Below are 20300 nucleotides of genomic sequence, written 5' to 3'. Positions count from 1 at the left end.
ACCAGGACTGGTTATTCAGTTTTGGCACACTTCTGCTGTTCCCCTTCTGTGCTAGACTGAAAAATCCCCTAGCGCACTCTCCCTGGCAAGAAGGGGGGGGCAGCAGGAATTTGTGCTGAAGCACAACCACTATGGAGAGAACATAATATTGGACTAGATCAGCCTTTGGTCTCAACCAGCAGAGCTATCCTTATCATAGAGGAACTGCGCCTGGAGAGACTTCTAATGAATCATGGTTCGCATTGACTGGGGCTGCTTGCTCCATTTTGGCACACTCCCGCTGTCCTCTCCCTTCTGTGCTAAACGGAAATGTTTGAAGTGCTTCATATTCGCTGCCTGTTAACCTTATAGCAGCCCTGTAAGGTAGGGGAATAAATTAAATTTAGTTCTCCTCCGAAGGTCCGATTGATATTTTCTGAAATAATATTAAAACCAAAGCACAGCCACCTTTCGACGTTCACACTTTACTGAACTTTGCAATGCAGTTCTCCAGCCACACAGCGTGTACAAAAATGCACTTTCATGGGTAAAATATGCATAAAAATGCACTTATTGAAAATAACCAGCAAAAATGGGGGGGGGGGATGCTTTGCAAGAATGTGCATATTTGGGGAGAATTGCATACAAACTCATGCATGTTGTGAGAGATCTGAGTCAGATGCTGATGAATTTCCATGCTGTAAAAACAACGACAACCTGCAAACTGATGTGAAAACGTGGACAGCATTGTGTTTTTATTATACAATGTTTTGAAAGAGAGAAGGATAGGGAGGGAGAACTTGAAAGAAACCAAAATTGGCAGATTTGCCCCTCTCAAAAAGTAGGACAATGTTATTAGCACATAGCAGATGAAGTTATTTGTGTGTTTATGAGAGAAATTTGAGCTGCCATTCTGGTTTTGTGGGGGGTTAAAATTTGCCCTTCTGTCTTTACCTCTGACTAAAAAGCTGCGGGTTTTTAAAAATCTGTTTTGGAAAAACTTGCAGGCACCAACACAACTTTTCCTAATGGGCAAGTAGCTGTTTGGGAAGGGAAGTTATGTTGGGAAAGTGGCACTGGAGGAAATGGTTAAATGCCCTCTTCCGTCAGTGCTGTGGTCCTAATCTGAATCCACCCTACCCCAGTTGCTTTTTACAAACAAACAAACAAACAAACAAACAAACAAACAAACAAACCCAAAAACCAGAAAGCGGGGAGATCTGATCATAGATCTGCTCTAGTTTGGTCGCCAGAGATTACAGCTTGCCCTAAAACAGGCATGGGACTGATTTTTCAGTCCGAAGACCACAAAAACGGGTGGCGCAATCAATATAAATGTTACCTTTATATAGTAGGCTAGTTTCTACACATTCATGGGGTAGTGTGCTGCCTAGGCTGATTTTGAACTCTCAGTAACAGTTCACAGCCCCTTTTCAAGGCTATCTGTGGCCTCTCAGCGCTGGACAAGGTTTTGCAGAATAAATTTATGCATACTACAAAGTAGAACCATTTTAGCAAGCTGCAACAGGGAGGTTCTGGGGAGTGACCCCTGGCCCCAATCCTGACCCCTGGTGTCTTGATTTTTCCCTGGCAAAATTTTGGAGGCTTTGCACACCAGTGTCAGTTTGATCACATACACTGGATGAAGATGAGCAAGGGAGGGTCCAGGGGCATTTGGGCAGGCTTGCTGTCTGCAGGGGTCTTTCTACTGCTACCTGTAGCTTTGGGAACAAGGCTCTGGGGCTCTGAGAGACAGGTGTTTGGAAGCCTGCTTGGCAGAGCCTTTCCTGCACTAGCAGATATTCTTGGTCTGTTGAATTCCTCTACCTGCCACAATGCATTATTTCCGCTGGGCTGAGGAGACACAGCATTATGGGGATTTGCCCGGGGGCCAGCGCCACGTCAAGAGATTTTGCACCTGTGCATGGGAATTGCTGGATCCCTTTGCCACAAGAAGCCTTGAGAAAAGGAGCCAGATGCAGGGCAGGGAGTGAGGAAGGCCAAGCAAAGGGGAGAGAGGGTTCTTTTGGGGGGGGGGAATAGAGGGTGGAAGCAAAGGAACAAGAGCACCCAAGAACAGAGAAACCAAAAGGGGAGGAGGGAGGAAATAAGCAATGAAGCAGCAAAAGAGGGGATTGTATTGTCTGGAACATCGGACACTCAAGCCCAGCTGGTCTGAGTATAAGGATGGAGGAGACATTTGGTTCCGTTTGCATTTAAAGGCAAACTTATTTCAGTACATGAAACAGAATGCAGCCTTCCTTGGAAATTCAAACATCTCTGAATTTTGCAATGCAGTTCTCCAACCAAGTAATGCATACAAAAATGCACATAAAGTGTGTATTCAAATGTAGATGTTAGTAAAAAAAAACCACATACAAATGTGCCCGATATTAGGGGAAATCGCTTGGGGGGAGGGAAGTGTACATTAGGCAAAACCACGTTAAATTTAAATTGTTTAATTAGTGCTAAAAAACTGATGAATTTTCATATTTAAAAAATAATCTGAAAACTGATGTGGAAATAGAAAGAACCGAACTTTTATTAGAAAAATGAGAAACTGAGAGAAACTGAAACGGTGAGTTTCGACCATCTCTACCTGAGAACACTGGTGCAGTTAAGTAATTTGAAACTCTGGATTTAATAGCCTCTCTCTCTCTCTCTCTCTCTCTCTCTCTCTCTCTCTGTGTGTGTGTGTGTGTGTGTGTGAGAGAGAGAGAGAGAGAGAGATGGCAATGTCTATTACTTCAAATGGTCTCATGGGGTACAGGGTGAGGAATCTCTATCAGCCAGAGGGTCTCATTCCCTCCTTAGCAACCTTTCAAGGGCCACATGCCAGAGGCAAATGTGGGAGGGGCAATCAATGCAAACGGTACCTGTACAGTAGGCTGGTTTATGCACATAGTGCCACACACCCCTCACTATCCTCCACCCAGACAAGCAAGAGGCACCATCAGAGCTTAAGGGACACATCCCAGCCAGGCAAAAACAGCTGGAGCCTGAAGCAGGGCGAGTGAAGGTTATGTGCCGAGGGAGATGGGCCTGGGGAGAGGTCCCAGGGCCACATGCAGAGGCTTGGAGGGCTGCATTTGACCCTGGGCCTGCAGTTCCCCATGTCTGCTTTAGATGATAATATGTATTACAGTGGTACCTCGGCTTACAGCTGCTTCATGTTACAGATGCTTCAGGTTACAGACTCCGCTAACCCAGAAATAGTACCTCAGGTTAAGAACTTTGCTTCAGGATGAGAACAGAAATTGCACGGGGGCAGCTGGAGGCCCCATTAGCTAAAGTGGTACCTCAGGTTAAGAATAGTTTCAGGTTAAGAACGGACCTCCAGAACGAATTAAGTTCTTAACCCGAGGTACCACTGTACTTCACATACTTCAAAATGTGACAATCCATCCCTGCAAGTCCTACTCTGTTAGCAGATTGTTGGAGCCTGCAAAGTGCTTTGCAGGCACCACTGACCACCTGGTCAGTGGCGCCTGCAAACCCCCTTTTGACAAAGCCATGCCTTCACCTACCCCAGACCTGATGTCATACATGATTCCAATTGTAGAGGGGGGTGGGTGTAGCTTTTCCTTGTGGGCCAAACAGAGAGGCCTGGCAGACCCAACGAGGCCTGTGGGCTGGAGGTTCCCCACAGCACAAGAAGACAATTCCCTGCCCCGAAGGGGCTGCAATCTAAAATTCTACATGGGGCGGCAAACGAGGGAGGGGAGGGCGACAGCGGTCATGCTAAATTCAAATAGAACTTGAAACACAACTTCATTCAAATGTACATTTAGAAATCAGGATTTGTGTATACTCTTGACAAAAACAGCGGGGGGGGGGAGGTTGAGATTCAGAAACTGGAGTGCAGGGTAGGGGGTTGGAGCACTGTGGAGGAAGGGGTGTGGCTCAGTGATACAACACCTGCTTTGCTTGCAGAAGGTCCTGGGTTCAATACCAGGCATCTCCTGGGAGGGAACTCTGCCAGAAATCCTGGAGAGGTGCTGCCATTCAGTGTGGACAATACTGAGCTAGGTCTAGCTCAGCAGGGTCCAGCACCTGCCGTATGTTCCTGTGCTCATCTCAGCCTCCCTTTTATTGTTCTCTCTGCGACAGAGTGACATGGCGACCCCTCTGAAATCTGCTAATCCAGCAAAGGTTGTTAGACAGCAGAAAATGTGTTCCAAGAGTGCTGATATTCCTGGCAGCCAGCAAGGTACGCCAGCAACCCGTGCAAAAGTGGAAGGTTCTGTAGCTATTTGGCAGAAATAGCTGAAGGGGGTGTATGTCTCCGGGGAAAACCTGTTCTGCAGGAATCTGGGCAGTGTCCAGCCTCACTTGACCACCAGGCGTCACTAGTGCTTCAGCTGAGGCAGCTGCTTCTCAAGGGGTGGAAATTATCTTCCTTTATAAGATTCAGAATCTGCCCCACAGCTTTTGCACAATGTTGGGTTATAAAGCACTCTTCACCAGGCCAGCTGATAGGAGCTGAAATCCAAGCCACTTGGAAGCTGGCAGAGGCTGTTATGACACCATCCCAAGATGATCAGAGTCGCTTTTGTCAATCCAGAAGGCAGGCATCAAGCCTGAGCTGTAGGAAGTGGGGCAGACATTGCCTTTGTCAGAGCAGCAAATGGCGCTTCCCCCAAAACCAATTCTGAGCTTCAGCACTTCAGCACCCAGGACAGAAAACTCCACAAGGACTTCTCCCCATCTTGTTTCTTATCCGGTTAATAAGCTGAGTAACAATTTGCTCCATTTTATGAAACCCCAGATCAACTGCTGGGAAGATGCCTGTTTAACTGAGACATTTGGAATTCGAGGATACTCAAGGATACCTGGGCAGCACCCAGCAGCATTAAAACCATGGTAAATCATAAAAATGTAAAAGGAAAGGAAATAAAACAATAGTCACAAGGACTTTTAAGTCACAAGGACTTAAGAGACCAGAGTTCTAACCCCACTTAGCCATGAAACTCACTGGGTGACCTTGGGCCAGACACTGCCTCTCAGCCTAGCCTACCTCACATGGTTGTTGTTAGGATAAATTAATAATAATAATATAGTTATTATTAATTGAAAACAAAACAAACCGCAGAAGCAAAAATAAAGTATTACCAATGCACTTCATCCCCCCCAAACCGAGCAAAGAGATGATTCCAAAGTGAATTTCTGACAGTTAACCTTGCAGGCATCAAATGTTCCCAGTTCTAAATGGATCAGGATTTCCCAAAGCTACTCTCTTTTAAATTTTAAAAAATAGTACATTGAAGAATGAGTAGTTGCATCTGTTTGGGACCCGAAAGTGAGGCGCAGTGACCTAGAGAATGTGGTTGGTGGGTTTACAAGTGTGTCCTTTATTTCTAGCTCGTAAATGTTGGATGGAAAACATGAGATTGGGACTGTTTAGCAGATTCTCACGTCTGTGTTCTGGTTTGCCATGTTTGAGCATCGCAACACTACCCAGGCTCACACTGCCCTATCTCTGCATCAGGAAAAGGGATGAGGTGAAATGGACTCATAGACTACCCACAAGGGAAGCTGTCAGTTCCAGGTATTTGTTACCATTACCCTTCTCCAGGTGACCAACTTCACTTGGGAAGTTCTAGTTCTTGTGAAACAGAAACGGCCACCCCTAGGGACCGAGAGGGAAAGTGCAATAATGAGATCAGACAGCTGTGGAGATAGGGGTGGCGGCAGCAAAGATGCTGAACTCATAACACCTACAATTCCAGCAGGATTTTCGGCTCATTGATGGGAAGTGCTGCAGAGATGGGGCAAAGATTTAAGGGTTTGTTCCTCAACCACTGAAACCAATCATTAATGCTATTTGTTTCCCTAGAAGCCTTCCAGAATTTTTTTTATTTAAAGAGGACTAGAGGCTTGTGGGTGCTTTTGTAATAGCTGCTTATATGCAAGAGGAGCATGGGGTTGGGGCATGCCGGATTCAGCAGGCAGTACGAGTCAGTTCCCCCCCCCTCAAAGCTACCCCAAAGCTTCCCTACCTCCTTCCAGGCCCTTCTCGTCAGCCATTTGCAAAGATACAAACTTTATCTTTCCACAGGCCTTCTTTCCAAAAGGCCAAACACTCTCTCTTCAGCCTGAACAAAGCAGGAGAGGGACGTCTAATAGTCATCAGCTACCAACCACCAAGCGGGACGCGGGTGGCGCTGTGGGTTAAACCACAGAGCCTAGGACTTGCCAATCAGAAGCTCGGCGGTTCGAATCCCCACAACAGGATGAGCTTCCGTTGCTCAGTCCCTGCTCCTGTCAACCTAGCAGTTCGAAAGCACAAAGTGCAAGTAGATAAATAGGTACCGCTCCACCGGGAAGGTAAACGGTGTTTCCGTGCACTGCTCTGGTTCGCCAGAAGCGGCTTAGTCATGCTGGCCACATGACCCTGAAGCTGTACACCGGCTCCCTCAGCCAATAAAGTGAGATGAGGGCCGCAACCCCAGAGTCGGCCACGACTGGACCTAATGGTCAGGGGTCCCTTTACCTTTACCCTTACCAGCCACCAGTGCTGATTTAAGCCTTCAACACATAGTAAGGAAACAGCTAACAGCTGTACAAAAAGCTCAGTGAGAAGTTGGCTCGCTAATTCTGTTCCTCACAAAAGCACACCCCAATACATGATGCAAGTGGAATGGTCACTTCTACATTACCAAAAAAAAGGGAAAGCCTCACCACCCTCCAAAAGAGGACACAGCTTTCCACAGTTGCATGTGCTAAAAAAGAAGGTGCTCCTCTGCCTAAAAATGGCATATGCTAATTTATATGTATGGGAGCATATATTTTTTTTAAAAAAGCTCACCAATTTATCTCATCATCATGGAGAAGGATGCAGCTTAAGGGTGGGGTTCAGTTCAACACAATGATACAACAAACACATACCATCTTCCTCCATGAGTATTAAGTCCAGAGTCTAAAAACACCTCACAGGTCTTCTGCAGCTTAAAGAATTGTGTGGAAATGGAATTTCAGTCAGAGCTGTTTTTCTCCTCCTTCCCCCGACCACACCTAAGTGGGGGTGGCCCAGAAGACGGCCTTCTCTGTGGCAGCCCCTAAGCTGTGCAATTCCCTCCCCACAAAAGTGCACCTGGCACCGTCATTGTACTGCTTTTGCTGTGTGCTGAAGGTATACTTTATCCTGGCCTTTGACACCCAAGGTGCGCATTACTAGGACCCAGCCTATTCTTCCGATTGTTGTGGGAGGTAGGTTATTGCTTTGGTTTGATTGTGTATTTTGTGTTTTTATCCTGTATTTTTTATGCTGTGAACCACCCTGTGATCTTCGAATGAAGAGCGGTAAAGGTAAAGGTAAAGGGACCCCTGACCATTAGGTCCAGCCGTGGCCGACTCTGGGGTTGCGGCGCTCATCTCGCTTTACTGGCCGAGGGAGCCGGTGTACAGCTTCCGGGTCATGTGGCCAGCATGACTAAGCCACTTCTGGCGAACCAGAGCAGCACACGGAAACGCTGTTTACCTTCCCGCCGGAGCGGTACCTATTTATCTACTTGCACTTTGAGGTGCTTTCGAACTGCTAGGTTGGCAGGAGCAGGGACCAAGCAAGGGGAGCTCACCCCGTCGCAGGGAGTCGAACCGCGACCTTCTGATCGGCAAGCCCTAGGCTCTGTGGTTTAACCCACAGCGCCACAGAGTTAATTAAATAGTTTTAGCTGACTGTGTGTGTGTGTGTGTTATGGTTTTATGACCATCCTGGGACCTCGTGGTGAAAGGCAGGTAAGAAACCCTAATTGAACTGCCACCACCACAGGACAAGCTATGCCTCCAGTCCCCCGCTCATCTCCATGCTTTGTTAATAACCAGCACTTTGTTAAGACCATTAACTCTTCACTGCTTTCCACAATAAACACTTAAAAGCTTGATCTGTTTCTACCCCAGGCTACAAAAAACAGCAAGGGCAAAGCTTTTGCTAATAGCCAAGGAAGGCCTGGGAGCCAATAACCCCACAAGTCATTGGGATAAATGGCTGGTATTGATCGGTGTTTATGTCTGCGGTGTTTCAGCTGGGGAAAAACCCAGCCTGCTGTTCCCATCCTCAGCTTGAACCTTTCGCTTTTGACATGAAAATGAAAGAGGTGATGAACCCACAAATAGAGATTTGTGGGGAGAAATTTAATTCAGTTTGCACTTAAAAGCGAGGCTACCTGGTTTTGCACTTTACAAAACAAAATGCAAAGTGAAAAGCAGCCAGCTACCAAAATTTGCATTAAAATGTGTATATTTGCTGATGGATTTTCATAAGGACTTAAAAAAATAAAAATCACAAATTGTTATGGAAAAATATCGAGAACTGAATTTAAGACTGGAAAATGAGAAACTGAAAGAAATCAAATTGAACAGATTCACCCATTCCTACCCATCAAGCAATGAGGTTAGGAGACGGTTGTTCACTCAAAATATCTCCCAGCAACATGGCAAATAACCAGGGCAACGTGAGTTGCAGCGTAGCGTTCTGATCCGGTGAAGGAGCCCACAGAGTGAGACTTGTCAGGACTTACAGAACCATGGAGAGCTCCAAGTAAGCCACTTGCTCTGACAGCAGACTGAGCCTTTTAAAGCTCTCCCAGGTTCCGCCCCCTTGTGGAGCATCAAGATTCTTAAAGGGCCAATGTGCTGGCCTGAATATAGGCACTTCTCCTACTTTCCATGGTCTCCCACCTTTGGCCGCTAGATGACTCTTTGGTTCCTTCCAACTCTACATTTCTATGATTCTGTGAATGTGTGAGTCAGAATGTAGATTCCTTTCAGACTTTGCCCTTGTCTCCAAATTTCGTGATAACAGTTCTGAGCACCAAAGAATGCAACCAAAAATGTTGAAAATGTGTGTTTTAGGATAAAAAAACTACATTGTGAAATAGACACACTGAGATAAGATACATATTTAAGTATATCATGTGTGATCAAAATATTAAACTTATGTAAATCTACCCACCCCAAATCCTATCAACGGCAGAGGCAAATGAATAAATAAGAACAAAGTTCATTGTGGGCCTCCAGTTTTAATTCTGCAGCAACAAACCTTAGTTATCAATATTTAATTATTTAAATGTATTTATTAATGACTTAATTTAGAAAGGCAGGAGATCTGATCACAGATCTCCTTTCGTTTGGTCCTGCGAGATTGTCGCTTGCCTTAAAACAGGTGTGGGAATGCTTTTCAGCTTGAGGGCCACACTTATTTCTCAGCAACTTTTAAGGGCCACGTGGCAGTAGGGTCAAAGGCAAAAAAACCCCAAAACACTGGATAGAGCAATGAATGTAAATGTTACCTTGGTCCAGCGCAGAGGGCCTTCTGGCAGTTCCCTTGCTGCGAGAAGCCAAGTTACAGGGAACCAGGCAGAGGGCCTTCTCGGTAGTGGCACCCACCCTGTGGAACGCCCTCCCACTAGATGTCAAAGAGAAAAATAACTGCCAAACTTTAGAAGACTTCTAAAGGCAGCCGTGTTTAGGGAAGCTTTTAATGTTTAATAGGTTATTGTATTTTAGTGTTTTGTTGGAAGCCGCCCAGAGTGGCTGGGGGGACCCAGCCAGAAGGGCGGGATATAAATAAATTATTATTATTATTATTATTATTATTATTATTATTATTATTATACCTCTGTGCAGTAGGGTATTTCCTGGAGTTCAAGGGCAAAGAGGGTCTGTGAGGTGTGTGGCCTAGGGAGGTGGGCTGTGGCCAAAAGAGGGTGTGTATGGCTTGGGGAGAGTTCAAGATTGGACTAATGAGAAATTGAGAGGACCAAAATTGAGAGATCCTTCCATCCCTACATTCAGGCACCACCCGTCCGACATGGATGAGGATCGCTCGCGCCAGGGAATATACATTTACAACTGTATCCCCATGGCAACATCAGCACATGGTCCTGAGTAAGCGGTTGGGTCAAAGTCTGCCACCGGCTTCTGGCTGCAATCAATGGCACAAGGCCCATTGATTGCAGCAACTCTGGGGTGCACACTCAGTATCAAAAAAATAAAAAATGAGATTATATAAACACGCCCGCTTCCAGATGAATGAAAAGGTTGCTCTTTCCCCCATCTCGTGGAAATCACCCGGGGAGGGGCAGGGGGAGCATCTTGGAAAGGAACTTTCTGTTGAAAGCTCGCCTAGGAGCAAATGATCAGCTAAAACAATTGGACAGCTCATTAGGGGGTGTATTCAAGCAGAAGGACCACAGCTGACCTTCCCGTGTGCCAGAATCTCTAAACGGCCAGGAGTTAAAATCTCCAGGAAGCGGCTGGCAGCTATTGGGTCAGGGAGGACAGCTCCTTCAGATGCACCAAACCTGGAGCAGGACCAACCCAGTCCACCCCACAGGTGGCTTAGGAACATTGGGTTGTAGCCAACCAAGTCCTACTCAAAGTAGACTCATTGAAATGACTGGAGCAACGTTCGCCATGCCCATTCATTTCAACGGGGTCTCCTCTGAGCAGGACTCCTGTTGGAGACAGCCCATAGGAGTCTGACCATTGGTGTACACAGCTCAGTATCACCTACACTGACTGGCAGCAGCTCTGCAGGGTTTCAAGAAGGGGCTTTTCCCCGGCCCAGCCTGGAGATGATGAGGATGGAACCAGGGACCTTCTGCATGTAAAGCAGGTGTGCTGCAACTCAGCTACAGACCTTCCCCTTCCAAGGGCTTCAGGATAATTCATAAAATCAAAGGCTGGTGTCAGCATCTGGGATCCCGGGATAGCTGCCAGATTCCCACTGCTTAAACTGGCCCTTTATTTACTTATTGTCAGCTCTGAGCAGCACTCTGGCCTCCATTTTAATTTCTCACAATGACACTGAAGCAGCATCACTCTGGGGCATTGTGTGAAATCAATAGGATCACCATCGTTCACCCACTACTGCGAACCCTAACCCCAGGCCCAGTTCTCCTAGTGCATTGCTTCACTCCATTCAGTTGTATGGAACCAGGCATTGTAATTTGAGAAATACTTGTGGCGCTCCTGTTGATACAGTCTGGATCGTCCCCAAATGCCCAAATAGAAACAACTACTATTGTTTTATTACCCCTGCAGTTCGTTGTTAACAACTTTTCTATACCAATTCAACAAAAAGTCCTCTGGGTGGCTTACAAAATCATAAAATCCATAAATAAATAGCAACACATGCATTAAAACTGTCACAGCGACCAGAATAAGAACAAGGAATCAGCTATATATTCTGGAAAGTAGTTTGTCTGTCTGTCTGCCCGCCCATCTGTTCTCTAAAGGTTTCACCACTTCTCAAAATGCCGTCACAAAACTTGACACAAGGGCTGCCAAACTGGGGCAGTGGTCGTTGTCAACATTTGGACACTAGCTGCCATTTTGAATCAAGATGGCAGACCAAAACACAACTTTGGTGTGATCTTTTAGGTATGAGTTAGGACACCACTCAATATATAATCATCAAGCTCGACATGAGGGTTCCTGAGGTGGGGGCAGTGGTCTTCAACAATGTTTGTATGTCAGGCATCATTTTGATGCAAGATGCTGGACTGAAATGTGACTTTGGGATGATTTTCCCATTTTTTTGTCATAGGTTCACCTGCCTCTCAATCTATCATCACCAAACCAAGGTGGGGGCAGCCATCTTCATTTATGTTCCAGGCGCCATTTTGAATCAAGATGGCAGACCAAAATCCAACTCTGGTATGGCTTTGCCTGATTTCTTGGTGTGGCTCACTAATTACACTATCCATTTAAGAGAAACACCATTTTTTTGGTTTCTACAAATTCCTGGGCAGTGCTGGGCACTCGCTGCCAATCCAAAAGTAAAGAGCAAAACACATAATAAACCAGCATAAGAGGAGCATGAACCAGCAAAACTCAGCATAAATGTACTATCCTTACAAACAGCCAATGAACACACAAGGGTCGGCTCCCATTATTTGATACAGCTGTATGGTAGCTGTATGTTGTGCTAAATTTCATTGCTACCAGTTGGTGTGTTATGAACAATGAACGTCACTGGACAACGTTGCTACTCTCCCACTTTTTCTGCAACATGTGTTGCTGTTCTCTCATGATTCCCCCACGAAAATAGCAGGAAAGAACTTTATGCCAATATACTGCCCCAAATTTTGCACTTGATTCCCCTAATTTCTGGGTTAATGGGGTTGCAGATAGAACCAATTAACATGAAAGGAGCACTAAGGTATATTCCGCTACATTCCTACTGACTAGACTATATTCCGCTATATTCCCAGAAGTGGCTCCTGAATCGTGTGAAAGCTCAAATAGAAATAGGAAATTAACAATGTCAGAGAAACTGAATAAATTACCACCTGAATGCAGCCTGAATGAGACTATGGTGGAGAAGAGTTTTAAAAACCACTCCTGATCTTCATTTCCTCTGCTACAGAAGGTCCCAGAGCTTTGTTGTCTCCCAGCCACACACCCCTTCCAGACTCTCATTTGTATGTTGCCACCGTGCCCAAGTGACTTCAGGCTCTCAAACTGTGCTTAGGGGAACCCTGTGCCTTTCAACGTCTTCTGGTGTGCAGGTTTTAAGTGGGTTCAGCTTTTTTTCCTGGGATGGAGCTCAAGTGTTCAATGGTGGTGAGCTTCGCCTGATGAATCTCACAGCCTCTCTTGCGGGCACAGGAGCTGAACCCGAAAATAAAAAGCAAAAGGAAACCATAAGCACAGGAAGGTGCCCATCTAGCTCAGTATGGTCTACACAAACTAGCAGAAGGTCTCCAGGGTTTCAGACCCAAGGTCTTCCCCAGCTCTACCAGGAAACGTCAGGGAATCAGAGCTGGGAACCTTCTGCATGCAAAGCAGATGCTCTACCACGAAGGGGTGGTCAGTCTTTGTTTTGTTGCCTCTGCAACAAGGTTACAGAAGCTTCAGGTTACAGACGATTCAGGTTACAGACTCCGCTAACCCAGAAATAGTACCTCGTGTTAAGAACTTTGCTTCAGGATGAGAACAGAAATCGTGCTCCGGCGGTGCGGCGGCAGCAGGAGTCCCCATTAGCAAAAGTGGTGCTTCAGATTAAGAACAGTTTCAGGTTAAGAACAGACCTCCAGAATGAATTAAGTTCTTAACCTGAGGTACCACTGTACTTGCAAATAGCCCCCCACCCAGCATTTTCACCTGCCAACTCCTGGAGGGTGAGGGAAGGACAGAAGGAGGGAAAGAAAGCAAATTGTCGTGCCTTACAGTTAAGGATTAGTCTGAAATCCAACTTGCTGGCAGCTCCTCTGGGCTGTAAGCTCCCACTTTCAAAAGTTGCAGGTGGAGCAGGGTGGGCTGGTGGCTCTTTCCCTTTCCATCGCACTCACCTGAGCAGGTGAGCCAGGTAGAAGTGTCTAGGAGAGCAATCCTTCCATCACACTGATACGGCTGTGGGCAGAATGGCATCCAAGCCCAGGTTGCGGAAAAGAGCACAGCCAACTGCTCTGCCCTCTTCTTCCTCCCCGGCCAGCACCCATTTCCACCCATTTGCCCTCCAGGCTTGTTTGTGATTTGCAGTGGCCCTGGCAAGATTTAGAGTGGGGAGGAGGAGGAGGAGGAGGACACAGCAGGCAGCGAGGGGGTGAGGTCTCAGCAAAGACAAACCCCGGCTCATCGAAAGCAGGTCAAACCCAGCCAAGCACCTCAACAGGCACAGAATGAGCAGGATCAGTGCACACAAACCCAGCTGGCAGGAGGGGAGGGGAAGAGTAGGCAAGTACTGCCAGCCAGGCTGGTTTGAAGTTGACGGGGCAAGTGGCTGGGCTCATTGGCTTAGGCTGCAGATCAGCCGTGACAACATCTAAATTGGTGCATCCAACAATACCTAAAAGCAGCGGGTGGAGGACTTCAAATCCTAGGGCCAAATATGGCCCTCCCAGCCTGACTCTTGGAAGTCTCCTCCAGGCCTCACCCATCAGTAGCTCTGCCCTACGTCCTTTGGCTGCCAGGCCAGGTTCAAGGGTCTTGTGATAATTCACAAAGCCCTAAGCAACTTTGGCCCAAAGGACCTTGTGATTCTCTATGCTCAATTGCTGAGATTCCATGATGGAGGCACTTCTGGTGGTTCCCCACTTGCCCCTGATGACCATAAAGGTAAAGGTAAAGGTACCCCTGCCCATACAGGCCAGTCTTGACAGACTCTAGGGTTGTGCGCCCATCTCACTTAAGAGGCCGGGGGCCAGCGCTGTCCGCAGACACTTCCGGGTCACGTGGCCAGTGTGACATCGCTGCTCTGGCGAGCCAGAGCCGCACACGGAAACGCCGTTTACCTTCCCGCTAGTAAGCGGTCCCTATTTATCTACTTGCACCCGGGGGTGCTTTCGAACTGCTAGGTTGGCAGGCGCTGGGACCGAGCGAAGGGAGCGCACCCCACCGCGGGGATTCAAACCGCCGACCTTTCGATCGGCAAGTCCTAGGTGCTGAGGCTTTAACCCACAGCGCCACCCGCGTCCCCCCTGATGACCATAGCCTCCAACATTTCTCCAATGAAAATAGGGACAGCCTATTCACTTGTTGTTGTTGTTGTTGTTGTTGTTGTTCTGCTGCTGCTGCTGCTGCTGCATTTATACCCTGGCCATCTGACTGGGTTGCCCTAGCCACTTTGGGTGGCTTCCAACATATATAAAAACATAATAAAACATTAAACATGTTTTTTAAAAAATCCCTATACCTTCAGGGCTGCCTTTAGATGTCTTCTAAAGGTTGTATAGTTACTTATCTCTTTGGCTTAGGGGGTTGCATAATTCCATACCCTCCAACATTTCTCTGATGAAAATAGGGGTGTCCTAAGGAAAAGTGGGACATTCCGGCATCAAAACAGACACTGGGAAGTGAGTTCCACAGTTTATGCTCTGCTTGAATAAGTCCATGAGGTCTAGTGCCATGAGAGGCAGAGAAAAGTTTTTCTCTCTCCATTTCTCCATGCCATGCATCCATTTAGGAACTTCTATCATGTCACCTCCTGCTTTCCCTCTCTCTAAATTAAAAAAATCCCAAGCGCTGCAAAGTTTTCATTACAGTGGCACCTCGGGTTAAGAACTTAATTCATTCTGGAGGTCCGTTCTTAACCTGAAACTGTTCTTAACCTGAGGTATCACTTTAGCTAATGGGGCCTCCCGCTGCCACCGCGCCGCCACTGCGCAATTTCTGTTCTCATCCTGAAGCAAAGTTCTTAACCCAAGGTACTATTTCTGGGTTAGCGGAGTCTGTAACCTGAAGCGTCTGTAACCCAAGGTACCACTGTACAGGGAAGTTGCTCCACCTCATTGATCAGCTCTTTTCTGACTCTACAATAACCTTTTCGAGGTGAGGCGACCCAAACTGTACGTGGTATTCGCATGATAGATTTGCACCCTGGCATTATGAGACCCTACGCTGGGGAATCCTACACTGGATCTGGCGATCCTACCCTGAGCAAAAAGGCTGGTTGGGTGACCATCTTGTCATGGATGCTTTCAGCTGAGATTCCTGTATTGCAGGGGGTTGGGCTAGATGACTCTTTGAGGTCCCCTTCCAGCTCTAAAACGCTGTAATTTTGTGATTCTATGACCTCCCGTCTTCATCCATTTCTAAAAGTCTATGAATTTGCTTGGGGTTTTTTTCCAAAGCCATCCACAAGGGCTTAGGAGCTGTCAAGGGCCTTTCACTCTGCATTGTAAGGAAGGGGAGGCATATCCCACTGACCTTCATCCTCCCAGATGGCATAGCTTAAGCCTGCACAGGTGGCTGTCCGGATGGCAACAGCTTGGCAAAGTGAGCGGCTTCTGTGCAGTCCGGGAAGGAGCTCTTCCTGAGACTTACCTCCCTGGGAACAGCTTGCGTGAAAAGATGCCCAAGGAAGAAACAAAGCGAGGCAGCAGCCAGGAAACGCTATCAGGACTAGAAGCGCCGCAAGCGGAAGTATTGTTCACTGCCTGCCCAGAAATGGGCTTGACCAAAGAGGTCGTAAAATAAAAAAACAAAAGTGGGTGTTGTGAAGGGCAGCTCATGGGAAACAGGTAGATCTGACCCATGGACACATCACCCCACCTGGGAAGCAGTCTCCTAGAAATGACCTTGAACTTGTATTTGTTCATCTGCCCCTGGATTGTCTACCGGGACTGGGAAATGGCTGTAGCTCAGTGGCAAAGAATCTGTCTCGCAAGCAGAAGGCCCCAGGTTCAAACCCCAGCTGCTGCCAGTCATACTGTTCTGAGCTAGATGGACCAAGGGTCTGATGTAGTATAAGGCAGCTTGCTATTCTTGGGGGAAAGGCTAGCTCATTATTGTCTACACTGACTGCCAGCAGCTCTCCAGGATTTCAGACCGACTCTGCTTTCTCCAGCTCTACCTGGAGACACCAGGGATTGAACCTGGGACCTTTTGGATGCAAAGCAGGTGCTCTACCACTGAGCTACGATGGCCCTTCTTCCATGCTGCCAATAGGAGAGCAGTGAGTGTCCAGGATGTTGTAGCACCAAGCCAGCACTAAACGCCCCACCCCCATCCCTTTCTCCTTGATTAGGTACATCTACTTCTCATTGATTTCTGATGGGAAACCATGCTAATCTCCCTGTCATTTTTTCCTGTCCTTCCCCAGGGCAGCCTTTTCCTCCAAGGTCAAGGTGCTTATCTCTCTGAAACAATCAGTATTTACATTCCTCAACCCTTCGAGACTCAAGTTATGCATGGTGGGAAACTGTGCCAAGAGATCTTGTTGCCGAAACATGTGATTTGTTATTATTTTTAATCACAGATCTCATAATTTCAAGGGCCCCCCTCTCCCCCGTTTAAGGTCTTGTGAAACAGGAGATTTTTCAGGGTTAAGTCCTGCTCAGAATAGACCCATTGAAATTGATGAACCTAAGTTAATCTTGGCCCATAATGAGTCAGCTCTGAGAAGGACTAGAATTGGATACAACCCTTCAACCTATCCCTGTCCACTTGATAACAACGAGCAGCCTGTCTAGGAAATACTTTTTCACAGAGCAAAAATCAACTTGTGGAACTCCCCGCCACAAGATATGCCTAGTGCAGAGGACATGAGATAGGTGGAACAAGTTATCTGCTCCTATGGGAAAACCCATCTGCTCCTATGCACAGCTCAGTATATCCCAACACTCTTCTGAAGCCATGTCTTTCAGAGAAGCTGTCTTTGGGGCAGTCAGTGTGGTCCCATCTGGGTATGACTTCTGGGCAGATGTAAGGGCCCCCAGAAACCAGAATGAACAGGAGATCCCCCAAATACAGCAGAAGCTTCTCGCCACATTAAGTAAGTGAAGTAGTACACATTCCCATCTAAAGAGTCCATGTTCCCCAAATCCATCTAGCTGCACAATGAGGGGAGATGGTCAGTGGCAAAGCATCTGCTTTGCATTCAGAAGGTCACAGGTTCAATCCCTGGCATCTCCAGGTGGAACTGGGAGAAACTACCATCCGCAACCCTGGACAGCTGCTGCCAGTCAGTGTGCACAGTATTAAGCTAGATGGACTAATGGTCCGACTTGGTACATGGCAGATTCCTGTGTATAACCTTGTAGCCCCTGGTCAGTTTTGGATGGTAATGATGGACAAATCTGCCAGTTTTTGTTTCTCTCATTTTCTTATTTTCCTATTCTTCAGTTTGACCAATTTCCCCATCACCTTGAAAACTATTTAAAAAGAAGAAGTTTGCATTGAAATTCATATGCATTTGTGTATGCATTCCTCCAAATAGATGGATTTTTGCAAACAATTTCCATAGGCATCTGGTTAGCCACTGTGAGAACAGGATGTGGGACTAGACGGGGCATTGGCTTCATCCAGCTGACACTTCCCATGTTCTTAAAATACAAAGACATCAGAATTGCCAAAGGCACCTGCCTTTTGGTTCAGGAAGGGCTTATCTGCAATTACCTTTCATCTGTACTTTGAAGCACAGGTCCCCCCCCCCCCGCCACTTTCCCCATGAAAACTCCCTCTTTACTGCTGAATCAGAGCACTGAAAACCCGAATGGACCAGGGAAGCCTGCACCTATGCCTTGAAAGCACAGGGCAAAAGTTAAGTGTGGATAAGTCCTGAGTGCAAATGAGCTCAGTTCACGATCCACACCCATCTGCACACCTGCCAACAAAGTTTGAAACCGCCAACATAACTCAAAGATTGTGCTTTCAAACTGTGTTGAGACATAGCCGAGCAGCAGACCATCTGCTTTGCCCGCAGAAGGTCCCTGGTTCCATTCCCACCATGTCCTGGTACATGTCTGGAGCCCTGGACAGCTGCTGCCAGGCAGTGTCTACAACACTGAGCTAGATGAGCCAAGGATCTGACTCAAGATTAGCCAGCTTCCTATGTTCCCAAGATTGACAGATGCACTCTGTTCAGGATAGAAGCCTGTCCTTGTTTGGGGTGTGCGCTTTGACTGCTGGCTCCTTGGTTCACTCCAGGCCATTTGGAACGAAACGATGAGCTGCTCCCGTGACTCTTCTTTAGCTGTTCCACAAGCTGCTCCAGGGATATCCTTATCTCCCCGCAATACTGCGCCGCCCTTGGGCGCCACTCCTTTCTACCAGTTCCCAGGCTTGATTACCCTCCTGCCTTCCGCTCCCCCTGCCCGTTTCTTAATGGCCTTATATATTTAATCTTGCATTTGGCAGCTGCCTCTATTTGGAGCAATGTCAGGTTAATTCATAACTCATCACCACGGCTTGCAGTTCAGAGAGGCCTGCGGTCTCCAAGGGGAAGCTGTCCTTTGATAAGATGATAACAGAAAACTTGCTCCGCACGTTATTATTATTTTTAAAAAACAACAACAGGTAGCTTGAAAGTTTTATTCCTCTCTCTCCTCCCGGCTGAAAGGTCAGGGCGTCCTGCCTGCTCCTCTCCCCACCCCCTCTGGTTTTTGCCCTTTGTGTTTTGATAGGAGACATGTTCTGTTCCGAAGGCTCTGTAATAGCCAAGCTCTGATGTAACTGACGGGCCTTGCCAGCCTGGCTCACCCTGCAAGGGGCTTTTGGGGCTAGGGAAAAGGTAAACTCACCCTGACGGCTGCTGTTTGGAATAAAACCAGGGAGGTGGCAGAGGAAGAGTGGGGCCAGGAGAAGGAATAAATCAGGGTAGGGGAAACTGTGGCCCTCCACATGTCCATGGACTCCAACTCCCTTTAGCCCCAACCAGCACAGCCAATGCGCAGGGTGCAGGTGCTTCTGTTGATTTTAAATGCCCTGAATCACTTGGGCCCAGGATACCTCAAGGACTGCCTGAGCCCTTATAACCCTCCCTGATCATCGAGGTCTTCAAATGGTCCCCCATGGCTCAGATGCTCAGCTTTTTGCATGTGCGGGAAGCTATGCACAAGCTATTTGGGTCCAATTGTATGGAACTCCTTTCCAGCTGAGAACAGATAAGCCCCCTCCCTGTTGTACTTAGTATCTATGGAAGACTAATCCAGCAAGCACCGTAACAGAATTCTGAGTTATAGTTGTACAGTAAAGGTAAAGGGACCCCTGACCATTAGGTCCAGTCGTGGCCGACTCTGGGGTTGTGGTGCTCATCTCGCTTTACTGGCCAAGGGAGCCGGTGTACAGCTTCCGGGTCATGTGGCTAGCATGACTAAGCCGCTTCTGGCGAACCAGAGCAGCGCACGGAAACGCCATTTACCTTCCTGCCAGAGCGGTACCTATTTATCAACTTGCACTTAGACGTGCTTTTGAACTGCTAGGTTGGCAGGAGCAGGGACTGAGCAATGGGAGCTCACCCAGTCGCGGAGATTCAAACCGCCAACCTTCTGATCTGTGGTTTAACCCACATCACCACCCACGTCCCAGCTGTACAGTTGTACAGTAGTTTTACACAATTTTCATTTTTATTGCACTGTGCTTGTTCTACACCACTCGGTACCACAGAATTGTAGAGTTGGAAGGGACTCAAAAGGGAATCTAGTCCAAAAGGGAACCTCAGCGTATGGCTAGATACCATAGATGACTAAGCACAGGGTCATAGGAAGCTGCCTTATAATGAGTCAGACCATTGGTATTGGCTCAGTATTGTCTTTTTTAAAAAAAGGTGTATTTGCCATTTTCACAATGAAAATAGCAAATGCCTTCCTGCCCTGCTTCTCCGAGTACAGTCCCAGTCTCATTCAAACGCACCCAAATATTTCACATTCAAATAAAAGTACCTTTACGTATGTCCCTATAGCCATGCCTTTTTTGCAGTTGCATAGGAAATAAAGCCAAACCCTGCAGTAGCTCAACACTGTCTACACCGACTGGCAGCTGCTCCCCAGCATTTCAGACAGGGAATCTTTCCCAGCCCTACCTGGAGGGGTCAGGAATCAAGGCCACCGAGCTACGGTTCTTTCTGAAGCAGCGGCTTTCTCTTGGGTCACAGC

At 47.3% G+C, this 20300-nt stretch overlaps 1 protein-coding gene across 1 annotated transcript in view; it reads right to left on the bottom strand.

Moving 5' to 3' along the window:
• Positions 1-20300, bottom strand: part of PRR35 (proline rich 35) — a 40788-nt gene that overhangs the window by 6536 nt on the left and 13952 nt on the right. The gene's annotated exons all lie outside the window — the stretch shown is intronic.

The sequence above is a fragment of the Podarcis muralis genome, chromosome 14 (assembly GCF_964188315.1).
Source record: "Podarcis muralis chromosome 14, rPodMur119.hap1.1, whole genome shotgun sequence".
Lineage (NCBI taxonomy): Eukaryota > Metazoa > Chordata > Lepidosauria > Squamata > Lacertidae > Podarcis > Podarcis muralis.
Note: the sequence above shows the minus strand (reverse complement) of the source record. Positions and strands in the feature narration are given on the sequence as shown.